The 13,510-nt window shown below is 58.2% G+C and overlaps 1 protein-coding gene across 3 annotated transcripts in view; it reads right to left on the bottom strand.

Annotated features, from left to right (window-relative positions):
- The window catches only part of SH3GL1 (SH3 domain containing GRB2 like 1, endophilin A2), a 28,494-nt gene that overhangs the window by 13,218 nt on the left and 1,766 nt on the right, over nt 1–13,510 (bottom strand). Inside the window, exon 1 of one of the 3 annotated variants that reach the window (XM_064497539.1) lies at nt 7,731–7,749. The exons of the other annotated variants lie outside the window; for them this stretch is intronic. The gene's annotated coding sequence lies outside the window, so the exon portion shown is untranslated. Of the gene's footprint in view, nt 1–7,730; nt 7,750–13,510 lie in introns of those variants that run through there. 3 annotated transcript variants of the gene reach the window in all.

The raw sequence follows: 13,510 nt of genomic DNA, 5'->3' as shown, positions 1-13,510 counted from the left end.
TGAGCACCTCTGCATCGACACAGAGCCCGGCTTGGCCCACATGAACAGGGGAGACACGGCTGGTGGCCTCCTCCGCTTCCAGCTGCCCCCGTGGAGCAGCCCCTGCGCCTTTTGGAGGATATCGAAGGTGGAGCGGGGACGATTCTTCACCGCTTTATTCCTTACGCTGCCAAGCACGGACTTGGCACACGCCAGTCTCCCCTCGGATGGGACCGAACCTCAAACGCGGGAAGGGGACGGATGTGGGTCCAGGGAAGGGACAGCGCAAGGCAAGACGTGAAAATAGTTAACTGAATTCAGCGGCCCAAATAGCCTCTTTCAGTCTCACGCTCCCCAGGGCATCAGCTGGCTCGGGGTGAAAGATGAGCACAAGTCTACGCTCTCGGGTTTCTTCAGTCCCCGCGGCCAGGACGGGCTGCACGCTAAAACGGCAAACCTGGAAGCCCTGCGGCAGCCCGGAGAGGCAGGGCACAGCCGCGGAGCGAGGCCCTGCTTCCCAGGGCAAATATTAGCACAGGACGATACAGCTGGGCGTTACGGAGCAGGGAGATAAACCTGCTTCGAAACAGGAGGGCTGTTTACCTGCCATCGCACGGCGGTGGAGCGGCGGGGCGGGGGCGAGGGAAGGAGCGGGCGGTGCACACGCATTCCAGGCCGCGAGTGGGAATCGGCTCCTCGCTCCACATCCGCGGGTAATTAAAAGGATACTGCCGGGTAAAACGTGCCCCAGATAGCTGCGACCTGAGATCAGAGGGGTGCGTTCAACGCAGCCCTGTCGGACGGCTCCCACCCCCGGCAAACGCGATCGGCAGCGCAACAGCCGGCCCGTTTCCTCCCCGGGAGCACGGATCCGGAGGGACGAGACCCGGCTCGGCTCCCTCCGCTCCGGCTGCCGAGGGGCCGCTCCCAACCGCGTCTCCCGCCTGCGACGGCCGCCGATGGCCCTCGTGGCAGCGCGGGAACGCCAGCGATCGCCATTTCCCCTGCCGTTTCAGGCCTGCCGAAGGGCCGCGCACGGCGGAGGGTATTCGGAAATGAAAGAGCTATTGTTTAAGCTTCGGACGGCAGCAGGAGCCTGGCTACGGGAGAGGCGGGAGCGACGTGTGCACATCAGTGCACGGTAAATAAAAAAGCAAAGCTCCATCACTGGGAATCCTTACGCAAACCGGAGAAAGATGCACTGGACGGACAGGTACCAGTCACTTGATGCTGCCCACGCAATGACCGAAACCCGAGCGGGTGCCAAAGGCGGGACGCAGGACCCCGCACCCCCGCCCCGGCCGCGCTTCCCTCGCTGCCGCCTGCAGCGTCATCCCGCTTCGACATTCCTGCCACGGCCAGCACGTTCCATCCCACGGCAGGCGTGGTTCTGGATGTATAAATAGCACCGATCATCGGGAGGGATTTGGGGAGCACCAGCCGGGGCTGTTGCCCAAGACCAGAAGGGGGGCGATGGGCCAGGCCGGGCCGTGCTGCACCGGGGCTCGTGGCAGCGCATCCAGGTACAGGCAGCCACTGCTGTTGACAGTGGCATGACCAGTGTGTATATAAAAAAGGAGGTTTTTGTACGCTGTTATCAGCAAATGAGAGTTCCCCGGCAAAGCTGACAGGGAGGAGACCCCCAGCCTGCCCTTCCCCGGGCGAGGGCTGCCCGGGGGCACCTCCGCCTCCAAGCCCAGAGGGCCGATCTGCAGCACACCTGCACGCCTGCTCCCGGGCACGTCCTCGCCTGCCCGAGCCATGGACACGGAAGGCTGAAATCGGCCTTTTTTTCTGCTACTAAGCACATTTCCCGTGGAATTTTACATCCCTGATTTTGACACTCTGCTCCCCAGGCTTTCAGTATTTTCCAGCAGGAAACGAGCTTAGCCCAGTGCCGGGCCCAACTCCCTCCTCCAGCCCCAAGCAAACAAAACACACCAAGAGAAACACAAAAACTAGGGTTTTTTTGACTTGTGTTTTTTTCCTGTAGCAAACAATCTGCCCTATTTATAGCATATCAAACATATGCAATCGTTGCATTCAGAACGGTTGCCCACAGGATAACGAAAGCGCGATCCTCCCCGATGCCGGCGCATCAAAGCCGCCTTCCTCCTCCCACCAGAAAGTTCCCTCCGCGAAACGAAAACCACAGCCGAGCAAACAGACGAGCCGCGCTGCCCTTCATTAAAAGCTCCCTTCATTAAAAAAGAGCGAGTGCAGTGGAAAAAGCCAGCCCGCAAAATAATTACAAAGGTGCTGCAAATGTTTTGGATCCGAGAGAAGCGGGGTTTTAGCATGCCACCAAAGCCCGGCAGACGCACACGTAGAGCGAGCAGCTAGGGAAACTGCTGCTAACAGATGCCGAGGTCGCCAATGCCCGGCTGCTCTTGCCCGCGCATCGCGGGGGCCGTTCCTGCGAAAGCCGAATACAGCCATCCTCGCTGCTCCAGCTCGGCAAGGCGCGACGCCCTGGAATTAAGCATAATTTTAGGTCATCTCCACGGGTAGCTGTATCATCGTGGTGTCAGAGGCAGGCTGGGCAGCCGCAGCTTGCAGACCCAGCGTGACAATTTACTCTGCCGCCGCGTGTGTATTTAAGATTTTAAATAGACCGGCGGTAAATGGGCCTGGTTGCTTGGCCGCAGTCACAGGGCTCTCCTGTCCCGGAGCTGGTGGTGGCAAGGGTGGAAAGCCCCGAGAAAGTCTCCGTGAGACGCTCCGTTTCTGCAGCGCGTTCGGGATAAGCAGCAGCTCGGCAGTGCTGGAATCCAGCTGCGGCGGGTCTGGAAAACACCCAGGGGTTTTCCTGGCGCGGGGACGCGAGGCTCCTCGCCGAACCAGCTCGTGCAGGGAGGTGTCTCGGCCCCCGGCAATCCCCCAGCAGATCTTTACAGGGAGGAGGCCACGTTTGATGTTCTGCACGTCCGTGCCAACACAAAGCATCTCATGAAAATTTAATTGTCACCTTCCTGGCACAATCCTTGGAAACAAGGCAAGGCTGGAAGGTGCGAGGCAAACAGCAGACACCGGTCGGGATCCAGGCCACGCGCACGGTGAGCCGAGCCCTCGCCTTTTCTCCCAGATCCCTGTTTCCTGCTGCTCGCAAAGGCCCGGGCAGCAGCTCGGCACGTCCCCGGTTCCTGGCCTCGAGGGCAGCGAGCACTGCACGGCCGGGAACCGGAGAGGAAGGCGATGTGCCCTGCAGCGGCCACGGCTGATAGCGACCCGCTGCGAGCGTTGCACCGTGCACACGGGAGAAAAACCCCTTTTTCCCCAGCTAACTCGCAGCTCTTTCTGGTGTCAACCAGGCCATGCTAGCTTTACGTATGTGACCGGATATTACAGCTCCTTAGAGGCTTTTAAACTATCTTTAATAGCAATTTAACAATATTTTTACGGAAGACATCCCTTCTTAAGGGAGCACGTTACTGAGAAGCAGCAGACGGCCCAGTTTAGCGAGGGATCGGCACGCCTACGGCAAAGCACGCGCTCATCGGAGCGACTTCTTCCCACCTGCTTTAGAGAGAAGAAAACAGACCCAAGTGGTTACGGCGTGGAATAAGGATGAACGATCCTGCCGTGCCTCCAGACAAGGAGGAAGGCAGATCCGTGGCGAAGCCCCGTGCTCCGAAGAGCAGCTCCTGGGGGTCCTCGCGAGGCCGGGCACTGCCTTACCCCCGCTGGACTTCCTCACCCCCAAAAGCTGCTGCTCTGAACAGACTGATGAGCGCTAGAAGGGGAAAGAGTACGAGAGGAAGTGATTTGCCTACTGTCAAGAGCAGGTTCAGGGCAGAGCTAAAACGAGAAGCCTGCCGCAGCTCGAGAGCCCGTCTCAGCGTTTCCCACGTCCCCGGGTGGCCGGGGAAGGGCAGGGCAAACCAAAGAAACGGGAACGGGAGTCGGAGGCCTCCCCTTCCTGCCCCGCAGAGCAAGGCACCGCGGCCAGGTCCTCGTGTCCGCCCTGCCACTGACCTGCCCCGTTCCTGGGCACGGGGACCTCGTGGCTCCTGCAGCACCTGCGGCGCCGAGTCTCCCTGCTAAACAGCTTGCGTTAGCGCTTTCACTCGACTGCCCAGCCCTCAACCTTTCCCTGAGCTTCCTTGCCTTTCCTCCTCCCGTTTCCTTCCTCCAAGGAAAGGGCTAGTCCCTGCTGGGACGCACCACCCGAGCACCAGCGACGCACTCGTGCCAACGCACGCGGAGGTGATGCCGCTGCCTTCAGCCACGTGCGCGAGCGAAACGTGTCCAGGAGCGAACGGAGCCATCCGCCCCCTTTCCACCCGAAGCGGGATCTGGCTGCTCTCTACCCTACGCCAGAGCACGACTGCCTTGACTTTCAGCAAGGGGGACGGTAAGGTCAGCACAGAACGATCCGGAGCTCCCACCCTTCCCTCCCGACAAAGCGGAGCATCTTCCAAGCGACCCCGGGCTGCAAGCTCATCCTCAGGCGCCGCGGAGAAAGGGCTGCCGCATGCAAAGACAGCTTCCAGGGAGCCACCTGCCAAAGCACCTACTCGGAGCGCTATCGAGTGACTCATCCCCACCCAGCAGATGGGCGCAGAGGAATGAGGACAGCATGAATTAAAAAAAATGTAACTTAAGCAGGAGCTGGCAGGCCAGACGCGCAGAGCCGAGGCTGGAGGAGGGCACGCACGCTGCAGTGCAGCCGCTGCCGGCTGGCTCGCGCTGCCCGTCCTCTCCCCGCCCGCAGCCTGACGGCAGGATTTAAAGCCCTAGCCGTGATCCCCGTTTCCAAGGCCCTCGGCCCCGCTCTGCCTCGGCGGCGATCTCCGACACGGCCTCCCTTTTCCCTCCCGAATAGATGCCGACAGCGTGGCTTTGCCTCGGCTAATGCCGAGCCGGGAAAGGGCACCGGGGTAGTTTGGAGAAAGGGCACAACCCTGCTTCACACCGGATTCACACCGGTGAAGAAAAAGTTCCAACACTTATCTCTAATTCTGGGTAGACGCTCGAAATGTTCCCACCGCGTGAGAGCAGGCACCTCCCAGCAGTCAGCAATAATGATTTGCATCAGAAACCTTTTCTCCTATTATTAGTTCCTTCTCTCATGCTTTGCACCAAATGAGGCTTGATTTCTATTCAGCTAGAAAAAAAATTTGGGTCAAGTTAACAGTGAAAACAAACACTCCCCTCTCGCACTGGCATTGCTCTCCTCTTCGCCCGCTTGCCATGGCTGTAGCAGTCGAGAGGAGGAAGCACTCGAAACCGAGGGGAAACATGGAGTATTTGCCTCGCATCCCGATTTCCTGCCCGGCCTCCCTGCGTCCCCCCAGGCCACGAGGCTCTCGGAAGAGCCTGACTTAATTCTGGCCTGACTTTTCCACATTTGCTGAGCAATCATTTCCCAGCAGCTGCACCGGCCGCTGGTGCTCCCGGGGGAAAAGCGGGGCGGCCGCTCCGAGCCGCTCGGCAGACGTGGCACGAAAGCGCAGAGCTGCCACCGAAGTGCCCCGGGGAATTACGAGCCCTGGCTTCCGCTGGCCTCTCTCGCCAGACGCTAGCGCAGCGTCACCGACAAGCCGAGGTGGACAACAACCAGAGGCCCCGTCCTCCTCCAGCGTCCGCAGGATCAGCGCCAACAGTGCCGCTGCAGCCTGCGCGCTGCTCCTGAGCATCACACAGAAAGCAATGGGAAAAAGAAGAAATAAAAAGGAAAGCTGTGCTCAGGAGGGCTTACAACACCGGTCCCTCCCCAGGGAAAACCCAACGGCCACGGGGCGACTGGCAAGACGCGCTTGAAAACAGCGGCGGACAGAACCAGGGCTCCTGTGCAAACGGAGATGGGAAATACTGCCCGCGGGGCACAGGACGCCCCCGGCATCGCCAAGCCAAAGCCCTGGCCAGCCGCAGAGCCCAGGCCCTATCCGAGAACTGAAAAAGCTTCAGCAGCAGCTCAGCCCTTCAAAAAGGAAGGCCAAAACCCTCCTCCGGATTTGGAGGGGAGCAGAGAGAGGTCTGGGCTGAGCACTTTTGACATCCCCTTCTTGGTACGGAGGAGAGCGTTAGCCAAACGAAAACTGCGGGACGGACCTAATGGCACCTCAGCGTACACAAACATCAAAGAGGAGAGAAATAATTCAGGCTGCTATAAATACACACTTTCCTTTGTTAATGTGAATACTAGGAAAAGCTCCGTGGCTATCAGACCAGAGCACAGCATCCTAAGGAAAAGGAGAGGGGGAACGAGGGAGCAGACGTTTGCGAGACTTCGGCAGGGAACAAGCCGGCAGCGGCACGATGGGCTGGATCAGGCCCCCTCTCCTTGCTACCTACCACTAACGCTTGCTAACGCTCATTTTGGAGTTGTTTAAATGGCACAAGCTCTGCCAGGCCTCTGCAGTTTCCCTTTACTCTGTTGATGACACTACCGACGCACCACCGCCGCTTTGCTGCCTCGCGGCTGGAGCAATCGGTGCATCGGGAATTTTGGAGCTAACATTCAGAGCGTATTATCCCCTTCGAGCACAAAAACGCAGATTCCCTCGGTCTTTAAAATTCATTCAACACAATTAGGAGGAGCTTTACTGTAGATGAGAATAGCTCATCTGGCTGTGATGAGAAGAGCAACATCTGGCGCTCCAGATTTGAGCCTGCCCAAAGCCCCGTAAGTCCACCCAAAAGCATGTGCACAAACATGCGTCAGCAACAAGCAAGATGTTTTTTAAATGCTTCACCATTTAGCTATAAAGTGGAGAAGATCGGGCTGGGGGGGAAACTTTTGGCAAGAACAGCACCTTCTTACTCAGTGGATTTGCTTTGTGGGCGGATAGTCGTTCACCATTTTTCTGCCTATTTTGTCACGAAGGTGGCAGGATTACGTTTAAATATAGCTAGTCCTGTAAAGCCAAAACAAATTTGGTGAAGAAAATGGTTAGTAAATTATCATAGCTGAACAAAGCCTGGGCCAAGAACACACAGCCTGGTTTGCAAGTTCTTGGATGAGTTATGAAGCATTTTCTCAATTAGAAAAAGCCCTTCAAAGCTTTAATCATGCAAATTTTATCCCATCTGAAAGATGGAATTTCATTATGGAGATGGGCTTAATTCTTTCTTTTTTTTTTTTCCCGAGCAGAAGAGCAAGCTAATTAGCGACACTATCACGGATTTTATTAATAGCCAGTTAACGTGAGATAGGAAGATTCCAAAAATTCCCAGCGGCTTCAAAAGCAAAAGACGGGTTCGAGTAAGAAGGTGCCGCACCGCAGCTCCTTCCGCCAGCCGCAGGCTGGGAGGCTCCTCCGGGGAGAGGGAGCAGCCGGCTCCCGGCGGGCTCTCCGCGTGCCGTGGGCACCTCCAAGGAAGCCCTCGCCCCGCGGCACCCCCAGACGCCGTCAGCAAACGCCGGCCCAACGCGAAAGCCGCGTCGCTGCTGGAGAGGATCCAGGGAACAGCTTGTTTGTCCCCCTGCGCGGAGGTCGCCCGGCCCCGGCCCGCTGAACGCGGCCCCTTCCTGTCAACAGGAACCGCTCCTGGGAGCCGGGGGATGCGGCGTAAAGGCACGGGGGGGCAGGGGGAAGAGGGAGAGGAAACCTTTTATTATTATTATTATTATTATTAATTATTGCTTTTATAATGACAGGGAGAGGCCAAGAGGAGGCCGAGACTTGCGCTAAGTCACGTCACCCAGAAGCTCCCTACGGAGTGGCCCAGCGACGCCCCGGGGCACGTCTAGCCCGTGGGGCCGGATCCTGCCCCGCCGGCTGGGGCTCCGCACAGATGTGACTCACCTGCTCCCCAGCTGCGGCTCTGGCTCACGGCCGGGGTGGGGGGACGCAGGGACGCGGCCGAGGAGGGCCCGGCTCTGCAGAACGACACCAAAGACCGTCCGGATTACGGATTTCTCCCAGAGGCTGCGGCCTCCCCCGGGGGGAACCAGCCCGTCGAGGCAGCCTGCAGCGTTGCCCCGACTTTCACCGCAGCATTTCTGCAGCCCAGCAAAGCCCCCCCAGCCCCCTGCATCGCGCCCCGCCGTCCCCCCCGGCTCGCCGCCCGCCTGCTGGGGGTGGGACGGTGCTCCGAGCCCTGGCAAGAGCCGCTGGCATATGTAGGGATGGGGGAGAGAGGGAACAAAAAATGTGCTAAAGAAATGATTCAGCTTTTACAAGCCAGCCTGCCTGATCTCATCCGTATTTTGCTCTTTCCCAGGAGGAAAGTATTGGCAGGGAGAAGCGGGAGGAAGGATTTCCTTCCACGGCATCCAGAAACCATCCCCCTCGGCACTGTCCTGCTTCTTGCGCTGTCAATAGTTCACCCACAACCTAACCTGTTAAAACAGGCAGCTAGATAAGTAAATCATTTCAGACAGAAAGCCCCAAGGCCGGCAGGCAGGCACTGCCGTGCGGAGCGAGACGAGGACGAGGAATCAGCTCCCGATTTCCGCACGATTCCTCCACGGCCGCGAGTGAGTCACGTATCCTTCCTGTGTCCCAGATTCCCAGCTGTAAACACGGGATAATACTTTCCCTGTTTAATGTTAAAAACGAGCAGGGGGGTAAACTCAGCAGGCTATGGAGAGCTGGGGTTTTCCACCTCTGTTTTCTGTCTTCGCCTTCAAGAAACAGAGCTCTTGCTACCATTAGAGCCTAATGGCTGCAAGAGCAATCTTAAAAAAATAAAATTGAAAAGCCAAGTTAAAGTAATGGATGCAGAGACACGGACCATGCCCTGCCCGCGACTCCAGACGGGCTGCAGAGGCCGGAGGAAGCTCCGAGCTGCCCATTCGGGGGCTGCCCGGCTCGGCCCCGCAATGATTAACCGCCAAGTCAACGCTGCCGCACCAGGTACTCCAGCGACGACGAACCGTGCAAGACGGGAGAGGGCATTAACGTTAAGAGTAGCCTGCACACCGTCACGACGGCAGGCGTTTATACAAGCGTTCGGTCGTTATCACCCGGGCAGGAGAAGCATGGGCTGGGGCTGGTCCCCTTCGCTTGGAGGTTTGCCCAGAGCAGAGCTCATCTGTCCTTTTCCACCTGCCCCACGCGGAGCTGCAAACACACATGCGTCATTCAGGCACCGATCCCCAGCGACGGCGAAGAGCTCAGGGCTGCGGCGCGTCGGGCGAGGATGACTGCGACAACGCGGCTGAGGCCGAGGGCCGACGGAGGCTCCCTGCCCGGCACGCGCGGTGCCACGCTGCGCCCGAACGGATCCGGCTGCCTCAGCAGCACAGTAAAGTTCAAAGACAAACCCAGGAGGCTGCAGGGGACTCTGACCCGGGTTAATATTAATAGAATAAACACCAGGCGCCGTGGGAGTCTGGCGGAAAGCAGCAGAATCCCTCAACTCCCTGGTTCAAATCCTCATTTAGAGATAAGGCACTTCGAGCCCAACGCTGCCAACTGCTTCTTCAGGAATTACCTGTTCTCCATGCCACCACGACACCCACCCTCTGCTCTGCCTCTGTCACCACCCAACAGCACTCCCGCACCAAAGCTGGCCCTGAGCTGCCTGCAGGTGACTTCTCCCAGGCCTGAGGAGAGACTGGCAAGGGAAAAATTGAAGGATTTGTTCTTCTGGGTTTGAAACGAGAAGGTAACGCAGCAGAATCAAAAGAGGAGCTGATAAACACGTTGTCGTGAGGGCAAGGCAGAACTGACGGCAGCCTTCTGCAGAAACGCCTTCTGCTCTGCTCTGAAGGGACCAGCTGGAGCATCACGGTAAAGCAGCGGTGTCTGCAAGCCGCCGTGGCTGCCCCCGAGTCAGCAAACGCAGCAGCAAAGCCAAGGAGTGACCGGCCGGGAAGATCTGCCCTTGCTCCTCAGATGGCATCTCTGAGGGATGGGCTGAGACCTGCTTGGAGGTGGCACGGTACAGGGGTTTGTCCTGTGTGTGTTGAGAATCATCCATGGAAAGTTCACCAGAACAGCTCAAAAAACACGCAAACCTGAAAGCGCACCTCAAACCCACCGCCGAGCCTGGCTCCTCCCCTGGGTGCTCTCCTGGGCGAAGCCTTGACCCCGCTGTACCAGCGAGAGTTTCCCTGCCTGCTGTACAAGGACTTCACCCCCTGACGGGCCCAGCCAGCCCTTTGCCGTGTCCAGGTTGCCGTCCGCACGCGTGAGCACCTTGCAGCTCCCAGTGCACGGGACAGCCGGAAAACCACCCCTCAGTGCGTTTTGGCTCCGCTCCCGGGTTCTCATGTCACTGCAGGGCACAGACCGCTTGTTTTGGGGGGCTCTGTCCCCACTTCAGTGTTCCTGGGTGCTGGCAGCTGTCCTAAGAGCCCCGGCTCACATTCACTGACCAAGGAGCAGCGGCAGGGAGAGGCATCTCTGCCCCGCTGCGCTGGTAACCGCCCCGCAGCACGCTCAGCAGCGGGAGCGCGGCCCTGCCTCTCCGCTGCTCTTGGAGTTGGCAGCTTAGCTCCGTCCCGGTGTCACCCACGGCCCCAACTCTGCCAAGGGTCACTCTGAGCTGAAAGGTGCACAGCAACTCCCGGAGCGGCAGGTCCCATCAGAGCGGCAGGGCAGGCACGATCAGAGCATCTGCAGCAAGACAGGGCACTGGCGGACAAGCTCTGGCCAGGGAAACAGGCCTCCGCGGGTTTTGTTTTCCAGCGTAATAGGTTATCCTGCACACTGCACAGCCCGCTTCCCTTCTGGCAGGGGGGCCCGTGCTGCCCCGCACGCTTGGGACGGCCAGAGAAACCCACCGCCCAGCTGCGCGCAGAGCAAAGGAAGCGAGCGGAAAGGCATCTGCCGAGCAAAATCCCAACGAGGCCAAGGGGAAGGAGAGAGACCGTCCGCCCTGCCAGCTGCACCCTCTCCCCAGCCACGCAACAGCCCTCGCGTAGCACGTCTAGGGCCAGGTTCACCTGCTTCAGCCTTTTCGGCAGCCGCCGCTGCGTCGCAGTACCTGGGTGCCAAGCGGAGGGGCAGGAAGCCTTGGGAGCAGCCACCAAACTCAGGAAAAAGCGTGCATGTCAAGGGCTTGTTGGTTTTAATGAGCACTCCCTTCTCCCCAAAAACGGCCTCTGTGTTTCACACGTGGAGCAGGAGGTTGCTGGTCTTTGTCTCAGGCCAGGACTAACTGTCCTTGCTCCTCGAGCCCCGCAAAGGGAGGATGTCACCGCGCAGGGCTGCCTTTCTACGCGATGCACCGCAGCTTTCGACACAACCACTGCTCACTGCCGGGACCTGCGGCTGGAGACCACAAGCTCCGGGGCAGCCAGCCGGCGGGGGAAGCCAGTCCCCCGGCGCAGCAGAACGCAAGCCGTTGTTTGCCCCCCCAGGTTAAGCCTGGGCAGGGTTAGCAAGGCTTGGACCACGCAGACCTCGGAGGACGCTGATGCTGTTCTGCACGACACCAGCACCAAGGGCTGAAGGCCAGCTTGTTTTGAGAAGAGCAATGCCACCTTTCCAGGCAGAGGTGCCACCCTGCTTAGGCTGAACCTGCTCTCCAAACTGAACCTGGTGCATCCACTAATACAAAACTGGGTCTAACGCGTCGCCAGAAGGGTCCTGTTACACCTGAAACGACAGCGCTTGGCAGGATCATTCTGCCCAGAGCAGAGCAGCCCTCCTGCCCCAGCAGCGAGGAGAAAAGGCTTCTCGTGGAGAAGCAGCTCGTGGAGAGCTGCCTCCACCCCAGGGCTCGTCGCTTCAGAGCGCCGGTGGATACCGGGCTGAGAGCAGGCAGCGCTGCTCTTCCACGGCTAGGTCGGCCCAGGCCCACAAGCACGCTCAGCTGAGCGGCAGACGCACCAAGGAACGGCAGAGGCACCTTTCTTTGCCCTGCCTGTCCAGCCTGTCTCTACCAAGCACAGCAAGTTATCGTGGTTAATGGCAAGTCTGGCGGGTGTTAGACTTGGTTCTTCAGGACTTAAATCAAGGCTCTAAGGAAAGCAAACGGTGCAAGCGAAGCCCTTTCCCTACCGTGGGGTTTTGCACCTTCCCGCGTACCCGAGCGGCTGCTGGATCAAGGCTGGACAGGGCCCAGGACCGGCCAGGTTGCACATCCCCGGCGCCGACGGAGGCCGCGGCGTGACTTCCCGCCCTGCCGCTGGCTCGCGGAGCTGGAACTCAAAGATGCTGTTGTTTCTCCCCTCCCTCTTGGGAAAGTGTTTTCTACAGGATTTCTTTTCTCTTTTTTTTAAAAAAGAACATTTCGCCGCGAACTAGCAAAACCTGTTCTGGACGCGCACGCAGAGCTGTTCACCATCTGCGGCATTTGCAAGCAGGACTTTTTCTGCAGGATACCATCTCGGCTGCCTCCCGCGCGTGGGCGCCTGGCAGCCTCGCCCGGGGAGCGTGCAGCCCTGCGGGCACCGGAGAAGCCAGCCCTCCCGCGGGAGCGAGCCCTCCTCGTCCCCCGCGGCACCACCCCGCTCCGTCTGCCTCCGGAGCAGGCCGAGCTGGCAGCCGCTTCCCGCTGGGAGGCAAAGGGGGGAAAACTCCCGCCCAGCGCTGCGGCAACGTCGCTTTTCTACGAGGGTCCTCGCGGGCCTTGGTCCGGGCTACGTTTTCCTTCGATTAACAACAGACATGGAATTAAACGCAACATTTTAGGAAAAATCTTCCACGTGTTTGGGTTTGGCAGTACCTAATACCTTTAAGAGAGCCAAAAAATAACTAATCCTCCTTCTCCTTCAGCCAAGGAGAGCAAGAGTGGGACTGGTGGAAGGAGGGGGAAGCAGGGTGAAAAGGGAAAGTGGAGGAGGAGAATGCAGAAAAATGGAAGAACTGGGACCAATCGCTCCCAGATCGCAGAAAAAGAGTCTCTAAAAGCTCAGATACTTCTCCGTGTCCTGGTCACCGGGACGCTCCAACGGAGCCAGCCGGGTCTGCCCTCTGCGAGCAGGCTGCCCTTCTCGGCCTCCCTGCAAAGCGTGCAATTCATTTCTGCAATCGCACCACGAACATTGGCAGCAAGCCTCGCGTTAAACTCAATTTCTTCAGATTAAATCAGCCTCCTAAACCCTGCAGCAACAAGAGCTGCAGAAGAACTCAAGGTGCAACTGCACAGACTCCTTATCTCCCACTTTTTAATACTGCCCTTGAACACAGCGTCTAAGTGCTCAAATAAAGTACATGCATACACGCAGGGTGTACAAATAGGCCACCAAGTTTGGATACGTGGGCTACCTCTCACCAAAGAGCCACTCAAGGTTTAATTTTCCCCAAGCAACTAGAATGGTTCCTTTCAAGAAAAGTTACATATGTAACATAAAAACACCTGCAAAGGCCACCAATAAATTTACCTCCGTTTAAAATAATTCCCTTGGTGAAAGGTTTCATCGGATGTTTTAGGATGACGTATTTAGACTTCAGAATCACGTTACTTTTGACTCAGATGAGCTTTCACCTCTGATTGCCCTGCCACAACAACACTGCAGATCTGCCCGAGCAAAATCCTCCAGCAATGCATTTGCAGCACAACCTTTCCCTGGGAAGCTGTAAAAACCATGATGCAGGGGATTGCTTTTCTGCTGCGAGAAAGGGGACGGGGGAACGACTTAAGGAATCTATTATTTTGATTTGCTGTTTAAGCAAAATGCTTTTACATA

This window comes from Dromaius novaehollandiae, chromosome 25 (assembly GCF_036370855.1).
Source record: "Dromaius novaehollandiae isolate bDroNov1 chromosome 25, bDroNov1.hap1, whole genome shotgun sequence".
Taxonomy (NCBI): domain Eukaryota; kingdom Metazoa; phylum Chordata; class Aves; order Casuariiformes; family Dromaiidae; genus Dromaius; species Dromaius novaehollandiae.
The sequence above is the reverse complement of the archived record's forward strand: the minus strand, read 5'-3'. Positions and strand labels throughout refer to the sequence as shown.